General features: G+C 39.1%; 1 protein-coding gene across 1 annotated transcript in view; it reads right to left on the bottom strand.

The window, feature by feature from the left end:
• The window catches only part of drd2a (dopamine receptor D2a), a 40,783-nt gene extending 30,356 nt beyond the window's left edge, over positions 1 to 10,427 (bottom strand). The window contains exon 1 of the mRNA XM_067594720.1: positions 9,373 to 10,427. The gene's annotated coding sequence lies outside the window, so the exon portion shown is untranslated. The remainder of the gene's footprint in view (positions 1 to 9,372) is intronic.
• Positions 10,428 to 13,637: the final 3,210 nt, after the last annotated feature.

The following is a 13,637-nucleotide window of genomic DNA, read 5'->3' as shown; positions in this document are numbered from 1 at the left end:
CCATTGACTGCTGACTCTTCACCCCTCTTAACTGGTCGGTAGGGGATGCAAGTGATCAACAACTGCCTCAATTTGGAATCTTGTTTCCGTTAGGGACAACCAATCATGCTTTGTTGCCACATCAATCAATGCCAAATTTCGGGGCCTTGAGAGTGGGTTGTGTTGTGGCTTTAAATAAATATTCATAAGATTCCTTATGAGCCGATCGTAAAGTTTAGACTTTCATCTTTTCAGCAGTCCTTGCCATTTTATAATATGTGTTACAACATAGCAAAAGGCATTTTTGGCAATCGGCTAGGCTAAAAACAAGGCTTACCTGTTGCAGGCCACATTTTGGCCATGGTCATGGCTCAAAAGTTCAGACTTTACATCCATAGAAAAGTTTGGTGTCATCTTGAACTGGAGCATCTGCAGATTAGTTCCATACGTTATGATCCACTAAAGTTAGGCAGAATACAAAATGAATAAATCCCTGTTTTTGTTATTTTTGCCGCCATCTTGACTGTAAACACCTGGTGGAGATCTGCACTCTACTGAGTGCACTTTTAGATTACAGCCAACAAATTATAGCGTAATTATATTTGCAATAATGGGGCAAATGATTATGGGGTAAAATAATTTAGTTATGGTGGAGCAAAATAGGCACGACTTTACTCAGCAATTATAAGTTTCTCCTAATTAAAAATAGCTCAACCATAATTACTGTATAAATCCCTAATCCTGCACAAAAATTTATTTAATTCAGAGTTTGTGCTTCCCCTTCCCCTGTAACAACCGTATTATACCCCAAATTATTTCAATTACATAAAACTTGAACACTATTATTTTTTGGCTGTAATCTTTCTACTGCTGCCAGTTACAATGGTAATAGTATTTTAACATTCACCTTTTTTACAGTGCACCATACATAGCAACTGTTTTGTAATTGCAATCAAATCTCCAATCACTTTAAACGGTTTGTGAATTGGCATCAGGTAGAGAAAAACTAATAATCAGGCCAGTTCCTTGTAGTTGAGTACTAATTTCATCCAGTCATGCAGCAGGGATGCAGTCATCACTTTATTAAACCTTGCAATAAACTGCACTGTTTATCTTACAATAAGCCTCATTTAATCAACAATTTGGCTGTACTGAATCTCTGCTACTCTAGATCCCTGAAATTTGATTGTTAAGTCGCCTCAAACACACTTACGCATGGACGCACCCATGCATGTACGGTTTCATGATGCACACACACATCACACATGTGCACAAACAGAGCATTTACATAAAACAGAAGCACACCATTTACTACAACTCCTTCATTATCCCTCTGCAATACAAGATGCACTTCATTAGTGTTGTTTTGCTCTCTTTTCTCTATGTTCTCTTTATGTTAGAAGCATTATGATACCACTAGCAGTGAATGCATCATATTTAAAAACTAGTCTCAAAAGGAAATTATCCTAACTGAAACCAACTGGAAGTGTCTGCTTATAGTGGATTCATAAATCAAATTTGTGTGGATAATGTATTAGGGTAATTGTCGATTATAAATGGATTACACCAATTATTCACACCTGATTATCCTCATAGAATTGTTTATGTAGATAAGATAATAAGCATTTGCAGTTCAAAGGGTTGAGAGTCCTGCAACATGAAATCTTTTCCTAATTCCCAGTATCAGCCTATACAAAAGGAAGGCAAAACCTCAAGCTGATACCACTGTGTCAATACTATCAAAGTGTTTGATTCTACCCTGCGATAGCCTTCATCCTAATTAGTTTTCTATCTGCAACAGCCCTCTTAGTTGCCCGGTCAAAATAATTGATGCTGGCAAACTCAATGACTATCTTGTGAATTCCCTTTCTCGGAAAGGAGCTCTCTTTTGTTGCCATACAAGTGAAGAAGCAAGGCACCGCAATTTTGTAGTCACTTTTTGTACGCGCTGGCAGAGTAGGTGGTAGCTGCTATGACTTTTACTGTGCTGAAAATAAACCTGCTCATTCAGAGCAGCAATTACTGTGTCATTATCTTGGTTTTGCAATTATGGGCCTTTTGTCTCTGCACTTATCATTATGAAAGATCCATAAAGGTTCATTCAGTTTGGTTTTTACCCTTCTGGGGTAAGGGCAATAAATGGTTATCATTACAAAAAAATGTAAAGATGGTGAATATTTAATGAGACATATACTGCATTTTCCTTTTTATATCAAAGACAGCAAACCACTATGCCACAGTTTGTTGTGTTCTTAGAAATAATAAACATACTAAAAATAATGAAGGAAAGTGTTTATATCCATGAGTACTAATCAAATCTATCTTCAGGTATGGTGCATCTGATTAACACCTTTATACTCAAACTGCAAAATTAGAAAATGAAGAGGAAAAAGAAGAAGAAGAAGACATTCAGGATATTAAAATACCTGTCTTCACTTATAAAAAAGTCCAACTAGGACCATTCAGCTGTTTATTTGACTGACACATGCAATAACCTGTATCACTGGAAATGGCATTCAGTGTACAAATTTTAACACTGACAAGGGACTTTTCACCATGGTGATGCTGTCAGACAGAGGTGAAAACAAATTAAATATTGGAGACGATCCAAGAAGTGTCAAGAAAAGTCATATAGAGAGAAAAAAAAACATTTAAAGAAAGGGAGAGATGGGCATAAGAGGCTAACTAAAATGCATCATTGCTTCATCCGTGATGACCAAAGCTTTGAGGAACAAATTCCACCTAACTATTAATGTTATGTTAAATGAAGGCATGAGGGGGGAAAATAGTAGAGCACCCGCCCACTAGAATAAGAGGAGAGGGAGGTTGGTAACAAGCCTCCATCGACCTCATTAGGTTGTAGGGAAGCTCCGACCTAACAACCGGTCTTGTCTCTTGTGAGGCCGCATGCTGCATGCACACACACCCCTGGCTGCATTTCCATTACACATTATGAAACATACAGACACACATGTAAGAACGGCTGCTTGTGTGTGTGTGTGCACAAACACACAAACATCCAGACATTCACAGCATCTCTATCCCTGCTTTTTCCTGACACCCCTGCTCAACAGAGGCTTGTAAGCCCCAGGTAAATCAAGTTCTACTGTACCTGTCTGCAGCAACTGTGTTGTTTATAAAATAGGTGAGGTAAATAAAACAGGGTTTTTTCCTTCCTGATCCATGACTGAGCTTACTGCACAGTCATCTGAGGCAGTTTATAATCCTGCCTATCCCCATACTGACCTGGATGGTGCTGTTGGCCATGCCGGGATAAGAGATGCAATCAGGCAGAAAGAATCTTTGCTCTAGTGATAAGCAGATATAAAAACTATGGATACCGTGATACCTGTGTCTTTCTGTAGTCGATTTTTAAAGCAGCAGCTAAATATAAACAATGTGTTCAATCTCCTCTATGTCCTTTTGCACAGAGATACAGTCTGTTTAACACATTTGCTGGTAAATTGTGATCACACCGCTGCGTTATCATCATCTACTGTCAAAGAAGAGATTAGAAGTAACCTGGTCACACTCCCAGTCCTCAATTTCCACAACTGATGGGTGAAAATGTGACACAGTTTGAATCACTTTCCTTGTGGATAATTGTGGACATACAAGGTTTCAAACAAAGTGAGAAGAGGGGAGAGAAAAATTTCAGTGACTTGTGAGTTATTGTGTAATTTACATTATATTAAAATCATCACTCTTCCATGAAAGTTCTTTTCAATGAAAAGTTTTGGTATCTGTGTTACTATCTTTGCCTATACAAATGTTCGGCTTGTGACAGCATGTTTACAAGCAAACACAGCTTATTGTGTTATGTTTGTGTGTGTGAGATTTCATGCCCACAGTGTAACCCAACTTCTTAAAATCTGATTTTGAGCAACAGAATTAACAGACCACAGTGGGACTTGAGATGCAACAAGTGTTAGTTTCCAAAAAGGTCACATGGGCAGACGGATTGGTAGTGACAACAGAAACTGCATTGTTGTCTCGTGGTTGTCACTTTTACCAGTTACACAAGAGATGTTTCACTTACTTTCAAGCTGCTCTGTGATCACTCAGGGAGTGTATCTGTCAGTATCTGTCTGTGGCATCACACATTATGTGAAAACAGAGCTACCATATTAAAAATGCACCAGGTGAACAGTCTGAGTGTGACCAAATAAAATCACCATATTATTAGCAAATACATCCAGTAGAGACAGAAGAACATGAGCATCTGAGCACTGGGATCATGTTTCTGGCCCCTGACAAAATTGTAAGGCCAATATTCACATTATGAATCCTGGTTTGATCTTGAAACTCTTGCTTGATGCTTAGTGGTTGTTGACCTGTTTCACCAGCCACTAGTTCCCTTCATTTCTCTGCTGTTTCATTTTGGGGAGGCAGTGTGCACTCAGCTGAGCTTGTCTGCAGGAAATGGCTTCCCATGGTTATGTGGGGGGTTGGTGAGAACAATTGGCAAGCAACCACCCAGTCTATACCGGAGAACCAAAAACAATTAGTTGAAAGTGGCTACGAGCGTAATGGAACTGCCAGGTTTAGTGTTTTTTCTCATTGGGGTTGGCTCTACAAGCAACCATTTTACATCAGGCAGTCATTTGATTGGATGTTGATGTAAAAAATAGAATAAAATATAGAATTCACTTCATATTTTGCTCTCCACTGTTTCCCTCTGATCTCCAGAGGGTGTATTTGCAATCCTTGTACCCTTGGTAAAATCACAAAATGGAGCTGAAATGGGCAGATATAACCTCCTTAATGAGGAATTGTTATTCATCTTGTTAGGCATTACTTGCCCTTGACACTCACTTGTTTAATTCTTTGAGGATCTTGCTGTAGATTATTTCAAAGCTGTGCTCTTTGTAGGTGTTACTTTTCAGAGATTAGAAGCTGCTAAGAAAGTATTTGGTTGGACAATAATTTATCAAAGCTAAGACCAAAAGGTCATACAGTACAGGCAGGAGGATCTATCCTTGCTTTGTTCACCAAACAAAAGACTCCCAGACTCTAGAGGAAAATGTCAAGGAAGCTGCCATTGAAATGCTGTTTAGTACAACCCCAGCTTCATTTGGCACTTGACACAAGAGGTTAAAAAAAAATTGTTGAAAAGTGACGCATGAGTCATGTCACGCAAAGCTTGAATCTGACACATCATCTCACTTTCACCTTTTAATTTTTGGCCTTTTAAAGGCTAAGATTCAGTAGTTCTGAGTGAGCCGTGAAAATAATGTTTCTTTCAACACCTTAAGGGTCTGTGTGTGTCAAGCACCATCTGCTGGAGTTGGAATGATCTGGAACTCGTGCTACTAATTTAAAGTCTATGGGGAAAAACTCTTCAGTGGACTACACCTTCACATGTCAGGGTGTTCAGACCAAACACACTACACACCAGGATAATTGGGAAGAAATTTTATTTCTCTTGGGAAACTCTGTTCTTTATTTCTATTATTAATCTCATTCTTTCTCCTCTCTTCTAATAGTCATCCTGTCACTCACTGCACAATGTCTGTCATGCCACTGGTCCAGATAGTTTGTTGGAACATTCAAAGAATTCCCTTATGGGCCTGGAAGTAGTTTTTAAGCCATATACCTCTGAGATTTTATCAGGGTCTACAGGAGTCAAAGCCAATTAGGACATTCCCTGTTCAATGATATTCATTGTACATGTGTGTCTGTATGCAGTGCACATGTGCATTCATGCATTCATATGTGGCTGTGCAAGGGGTGCCTGATATCCTCTGACAGGGTAGCCTAACTGTAGCTAAAGCACTTTCACACCTCTCAGGGGAATATTGTGTGTGTGTGTGTGTGTGAGTGTGGCTCCATGCTGGATCAGTGAGGTAGAGTCATGGAAAGGTTCACAGTTCTTTCTGTGCACCTTGAGTTTGGAGTGCCTGTTGCTCCTGCTTTAAACGATCAAAACCAATGGGCTGTTTTTCAAATTAAACAGAAAGTGGTGATGCAGTAGCTGTGCACAAGTTATTTGTTACTCTTGTAACAGCTAGGCATTCACTTTGGCAACTTTGTGCATTTGCATATGCATGTTTTCTAAATATAATACAAAACTGTGAAGGTGTTAGTGACATTCAAATGTTTAGACTGCACTGTAAAGGCAAAGAATATGCTGTGTGTGTGCACCTAACCGTGTAACTCCTGTAGGAACTCAGAAGCAAAATATGTGTGATGGCAATTATAATGAGTGCTAAAAAATTAATATTCAGTGAAAAAGCGACAAACAGAACCCACTGAATCCAACAAAATACAAGCAACATACTCATTTAGGGTTACATTTACTACTCATACATAATACACTGAACTGTTTATATGCTCCATGTGGATCAATATGTAATATGGACACACCATTAATGTACAGACCAACCAGCTGACATAACTTTCTCAGCATATAACTATAACCTGGAGCATAACCAGATCGTGATGGATCTCTTATTGGCTTTTGGACCTAATTGGCTCCTCCATCCTTTCAGTGATGGTGCTAGTCCCCAGAGTGTTGACGTATTTGACATGGTGGGGAATGGGTTTCGAGAGAGAGAGAACATAGGCCAGTCGGATACATTCACATAGATCCAATACAATTAAATGATTTACTTGTCAAAAGACAATGGGGCTGCCTGAGCCACATGACCACTGTATATGTACTGTAAGATGTACAATAGTGACTGCACCATGAAGCTGGTGGACTGTCACATGTGACTTTTCTGAAATATGCAAGAATTCCACCGCTAGGTTAAGGGGAACATGTTTACACTGTCTGTTATTTGGAGGTCACTCGGGGCATCCGGCTAGTATGCTTTTGGTTTTGCTGAAAAGATAAATTATCTATATTTCATCTTAGCTTGCTTATGTTCCAGACAGAACCAGAACATGCAAAGGTCACTGTCTCAACTCCCTTGCCTTTTTTGTTCATTCTGGTCCAAACAACTAAGCTTTTTTTCATCTGCTTTATTTTCACCTATGGGATACAGCAATGGCTTTTTCACATTCTTGGTCTGGTGTGAGACCTGCATTATCACAGCGGCATGATTAGAAGGTGCTTCTGGACCTTGACATTTATCAATATAGTTTCAGCTACACACATAATTCTGTAAGTATCAAAATATACATGACACCAGTTAACCTGCATTAAGGCAGTAAACATTTACTTCACTTTCCAATAGAGTTTATTTATATCATAAATGTTTAATGGCCCACTGCTGAAAAGATAAAAAAAACATTCCCTTTTTGTTCATCGTATAACTTCATGTAGCATTTTGTGAAAATGGAAGTAATGTAACATTTTGAAAGCTTTGGTAATGTATGCTCATGGTTTCTGTTCTTGGACCACCACAGTTCAGCACATGTGGGGTTTCAGTAATGAAAAGCCTTCAGATCTGTCTGTTTAGAAGTTGTATTTTCACAGGTTGGATCAAATTTGGATGCCAGAGCCACACAAACAAACAACTTTGTTTGGGTTGTAATTGGATTTAATAAGCGCAGGCTGAGATACGGTGTTGTTTTTGTTGAATGCATGTAAACTCTCTTGGGAGCAGTGTGTTGAATTTAAATGTCAGTATTGACTGACCAGCTGCATCAAGTGATTTGGCTTTAAACCCCTTAACTATTGTGCTAATAATGTGCCTTATCCACTTAAAGACAGTGTAGCACCTTCATGTACAGCAAATATCCTCATGTAAACCAATCTCTTTCAAGGTAAAGTGATAGCAGCTCTGCATATATGGGATGCTCTGGAATCTGAGTCATTTGTATTATAATTTCCTGATATTAATTCAATTCACACAGAGATAAATATCTGTTTTTGAACGGATCATTCTCAGGAACCGTCCAAGGGATTTGATTCAATAGAGCTGTTTGTGTCAAACAGCTGGGCTTGACAAGCGCTGCATCAGGCAGCTCAGGCAAGGCTGTTTTCCACACAATGAGGTGCGGTACATCACAGGCAGGAAGGTGTAGAATCCATATAGATGAACAGTGCGTCCGAAGACTGTCACTAGCTAGACAGTAAATGGACACAACATCCAGTCACAGCAGATATATAACTAAAGATGCTTTCACTTGGGATTTGCTTTCTTCTATTAAGAAAGCACTGAAATTGTTAATTCTGCCTGAGTGGAGTTGACATAACCCATTTTCCCTTGTCAAATAAAGCTTGACAGTGTCCTTTTTCATGCCAGCACCAATTTGGCAGCCAGGTGTTATGACCATGGTGCAAATGTTTGCGCTGTCTAGAGAAACATACCTGCTGACTGACAGAACAGCTGCTGACCAAATGTCAAAGCAGTTTTTATATTTCATATTTTACTGGATTTATGAGTCAGGGTTTGGCAATGTTTTGCATTAGCCAATCACATTTTTTTCTTTCCCCCTTTTGTCCTTAGTTGTTACTGACTCATTATAAAGCAACTATATAGCTGACTATCAATATCGGCATCACCATGATCATCACTCTCTATCATCTGTTATTTGGAAAATGACCACATACAAGAAGGCACTAAAATACTGAGGCAAGATACATCTCAGCAAAAATGAATCAAGAAAAATGAAAAGAGGTTATTAAAATACCATCAAGCATGAAAAGGCCACTATAAAGTCTATTGAATGCCACAGATACGCTGTAAGCATGACATGTTTATCAGGGGAGCTGCAGATAATAAACCATCCCGTTATTTCATCACATTTATATTGCCTGCTGTTGTTAACTTGTTAAAGCTGCTCATTGAGCGTTGATAGGATACAGGACGGGTTGTGCAGCCAGAACAGCAGTCACCTGCCCTGCAAGAAGCGCTGCCTCTGGAGAACCCAGCACTAATTACAAACTGGAAGGCACAAACAGATCTGAAATCAGCGCACCGCCGGCTGGGAAGGATAGCTTGACACGGGCGCACCGTCACATCTCAAGAAATAAACTACAGCTCACTCAGAGCACTTTTCCTGGGCTGGATTTACATTAAAGGCCAACCCGGATCAACACAGTCGACCTGTTTTACAAATAAAACCCTCCTTATAATACATAACTGTGTAGCCTATGTGACACATGCACTGTTAGTGCGCTTACGGGCACACACTCCCTGATTCACATAAACGGACTCATTTTGAAATGTGCAAAACGTGCTTTGCTGTTCAGCTACAAATAGTCTCACAACAGCAGCGCCAAATTCACCTTGAACGTTAATAACACAGGAATTACACCCAATAAATCATTTTGTATCACCCCGATTTTTTCATTGGTAGGTAGCACTGGACTACTGCTGGACCGAAATGCTTTTACATATATATCTTAGGGCAATATTTAGTGCTATAGAGTGATTGAAGCTGTAGATTATATTGTTCTTTGCCAAGTTTGGCACATCACAGAGAAAAAAAATGCCTTACCTTCACGCCATAAGTTTGACTGAGTCTCTGTTTTTACAGTCACCGACTGTTAAATCCAAGAGTATCCACAGTTAACTCCCACTGTATCCTTCATTTGCTTTGCACATTGTTTACTCTTTATGAATTACCGAGAGGGTGCGAGGCATACGTACAGGCTGTTAGGGAAAAAATGCGCCACCGAGAGCCAAAAACACATACAAATGAAAATAAATAAATAAATAAATAATAAATAAATAAATAAATAAAACGCTTTAAATCGTTAACTGTTTTCCGGTTGTTTACTGAAAACCTCGAGGAATGCTTTTATGCAGTTTCAGTCTCGAGAGAAGTGAAACAGAGGCTGAAAGCGCGCGGTGTGTGTCTGGTGTCCAGCAGCTTTACGCACGGAGTTACCTTCGGTACTGACGGAGGAGAGAGACACGGTGACCGTAAAGGACTGTGGAAAATAAAGGCGGGGTTACATCTGTTTAAATCCTGGCAGGGACGTATGTTTCCTCTAATGTTACCAGCATGAAACCTTACATTAAAAAACGCTTCTCTCACAGTTCTTCGCACTGCACTCTCCACTTTCCCTCATAGGCTGCGCTTTTTAGTAATTAGTAAGTAATAGATTAAAAGTAAAAATGTGAATATGTGGTATCTCAGCTTCTGAAATTGAATTAATTTAGTGAAAACTGGACACAGCGGGGAAATAAATAAACAGGTAGACTGTGGAGCCATGCACTTATATTAACAAATCTCTCTCTCTCTCTCTCTCTCTCTCTCTCTCTCTCTCTCTCTCTCTCTCTCTCTCTCTCTCTCTCTCTCTCTCTCTCTCTCTCTCTGTCTCTCTCTTTTTCTGTTAGAAAAGCCATAATTGTTTTTTCTCCATTAATAAACCCTGTCATTATGTAGAAACTGATATCTCAGGCCTCTGAGCTCTGCTAGCTTTCATTCTTGCCATGTAATCAGGAGCTTGTTTGTTGGTTTACACCTGGGATGTCTTTTGAATGCAATTAAGTGGCTGGAAGGATAGGAAACCAGTAACCAGTACACTAATTTACAATGTACCTCAATTTTCACATCACATCATTGGGATTCATTTCAGCCTGTAGACTTGAGATGCATCCATCGAAGATTACATACAGACCACTTCAGTCTGTGGATTGAGATAATGGGAAGAGCATGTTTGGTTACTAACTGAATTGTTTTGCAGCAGGACTCACTTTTGACCTTATATATGATGGCTTAAAATAGGAAGATAAAGTGTAATTGTCATTGAATGTGGTTTCTCTCTGTAGCTTGTGTGTGAGTCCTCCTGGAGAGCATCATAGTTACAGTGATGATCCTCATTACATGTCTCATCGTTTGAGAGACAGTGTTGGTGTATATTAACTTTACTGTAGAGCTTCAGTAATTATTTTTTAAGGAGCACATAGATGCTTTTATAATTAAATTCCTGACAAACAAGTTTTAGTTCAGTGTGATCAATTATTATTTGGTAGTTTTACATCACCCTGCTTCCTACTCCTCCACACAGATGAGACTTGAATAAGGATTTTTGTTAAAGCGAACCTGGCTAATACACGGTAACACAACACTCAGTACAATCAAAAGAGTAGCTTGTTCTCATTACCAGAGGATAAAAAGAGGGTGAGCACTGAACAGTTCTGTGTTGTCAGGGAAGATCAGTCCATGAGGTTTTTTTTTTTTTTTTTTTTTTTAGCTTTAAACTATACTAATTTGACACTGACATGAAGTATTAATCATTGACTGTAGGCACAGAAACATAACCACTGGAGGAAACACTGGAATTCATGCCACTGACAAAGCATAAAAAATACAAAAACATTAATAATATTGATGTCTGTCTTATATTACTTGCAGAAATTATATCCTTGTATATTTACTCTACTGTATCTAAGAACAATTAATGGTACTTTTTATCTGTGTTTTTCCATTATGTTAATCTTTACCACATTACATGCCATAAATGAAATATTGCAGTTTTTACTACACTTACTTACTGATATTGTAGATAAATATTTTACATTCAGCATGAGATAAGCTTATAAAATATGGAGATTCATGAACCCAACAGTATGATGTACCTGTAGTAGTTAGCATCTCCTGGATTACCTTTAAGATTAAAATACTGCTTGTAAGAATTCTTCAAAGAGAGTACTTCTATTTGAGTAAATTTTTACAGCCATACACAAATATTTAAAATACAATAGTATAACCCCAGTAACCTTTGACATTGTGGTATTTCTACTTTTACATAAGTAAAGAATCTGAATACTTCTACCTACTATGTATTTTGGTCATTCTTGGTGATGATTAATAAAACGTAACATCACGTTAAAACATTTCTTGTAAGAATATTAGGTGTTATGCTCAGTACCCCAGAATTAAAATTAAAGGACTTTTTTCATTGTCTTGCATTCATATGATGCAATGAGCAATCACTCTGGGAGATATTCACCGTGGCAGAAGAACAGCCAACACCTCTCTGCACACTAAACTCCCATTAAAGCCACACAACAGCCAGATTTATTGTGTTTGAATATTGTTTTTCCCTATTGGAAACACTCATGAGCACTAATACTACCTGTAATAACTTCTGTTTTTGCCTCTTGTAAAAGCCAGCTGGATGCAACAAGTTCCGAGATGTTCTCTGGGGCTGCCAAAGGGCATTCTAGGAAATGTAGGAAACAAGTTACTGATGCATGAGTAAGCAACACAAGCTGAGGGAACATGGGTAAAGCGAAAAAGCTAAATTACAACAACTGAAATCATCATAAAAAATTACTCTGAAAAGGATGAAATGTCACTGATTAGTGATACAACCCGAGCGTGGAATTTTCCTCTGTGGGAAGCAGCACTCACGCAGAATGGCTTTTCTCAGTTTTGTGCTCTCGTGGGGACAGCTGTACCCAATAAGTTTGCAAATTCACAGTTTAGACTTTCTCACTCACTCACACATAACAACATACACACACTCAGATGCATACGCCCATACAGTACACACACACACACACACACACACACACACACACACAAACACAGTCCCCAGGCTTGTTGTGGGAGGCACAGACACATCTAACTGCTGACTGCCATAAGGAAACATTGCAGCCTGGTGCTGCCTGATACAGCCTCCATTAACTTGTGTTGATGAGTTGATGTTGGCAGAATGCTAAATAAATCAGAGCAACTTTGATGACAGTGTTCAATTCATGCTACTTTACACACCAGCTTCACCCTTGTGTCATGCTAATGAAACATTTCATAATCCACCAAGGATTTTTTGCAGCCATGAGATCCACAGTATTGCATATAATGTTAATTACGGACTGGGGGTAAATTCACCTAATTATTTGGCATGCATTTTCAGCCTCATGTCACACAGGCAGATTGTAGATTCCAGACACACGAGCACCTTTCACAGCTTGGCGAGGCACTGAACCACCACCAGTGAGCGGATGCCGACTTGAGGTCAGCCTAGGAAAGGCACAGACACGGCAAAGGAAGGAGGACGCTACTGTGACATAAAAGGCTCTCACTGCCTTTCACTCACATGAACAGATACAGCGCACGTACTCTAAGCCATTGAGTAAGGTCCTGAAAGTGAATTATATTTTATTCACCAGCAGTCATTACTTTAAAGTTCACCTCATCATATAAAGAATTTATATTGCCAATGGTTAGGATTAAATAAGCCTGTGTGACATCCCGTGCTTGACGCTGTGGCTCATTGCCTGACTGGCACTATAACCTGTGCACACTATGTGTTGAATGAGTTAGTGAGACAAAAAGGCAGAGTTTTGGCGTGACTGCCTGTTTGAAAGATGATGGTGACAGCAGAAAGGAGTGAAGGAGAGATGAGGAAGAGAGAGATAGAGTTTGGGAAGAGATATCTAGATATGAGAGAAGTACTAGCAATCCTTTACCTCCAGGGAGAGTGGGATATTTGAAGGATAAGCCTGGGGATGTTCTATATTTTTCTCTCAAGAGAAATACCACAACACGAAAACACAATGAACTGATACTACTCACAAGGTATCTGTGTATCAAATGCCTGATATACAGTATCTTAATCCCCTGTGCCATATGCCTCCATTGTTGTCCAAAAACCAGAGCCACACCGCTGCAGTGGGTGACATGATCCTTAATTACGATGTATTTTAGTTTATTTATGGTCAATCCTTACCAGCACACCAAATTTGTTTTCCTGTAATACACAGCTGAAAATAGTCCCCAACAAAAGCAATGTTTACTGTTTGAAT

The sequence above is a fragment of the Thunnus thynnus genome, chromosome 7 (assembly GCF_963924715.1).
Source record: "Thunnus thynnus chromosome 7, fThuThy2.1, whole genome shotgun sequence".
NCBI lineage: Eukaryota > Metazoa > Chordata > Actinopteri > Scombriformes > Scombridae > Thunnus > Thunnus thynnus.
The sequence above is the reverse complement of the archived record's forward strand: the minus strand, read 5'-3'. Positions and strand labels throughout refer to the sequence as shown.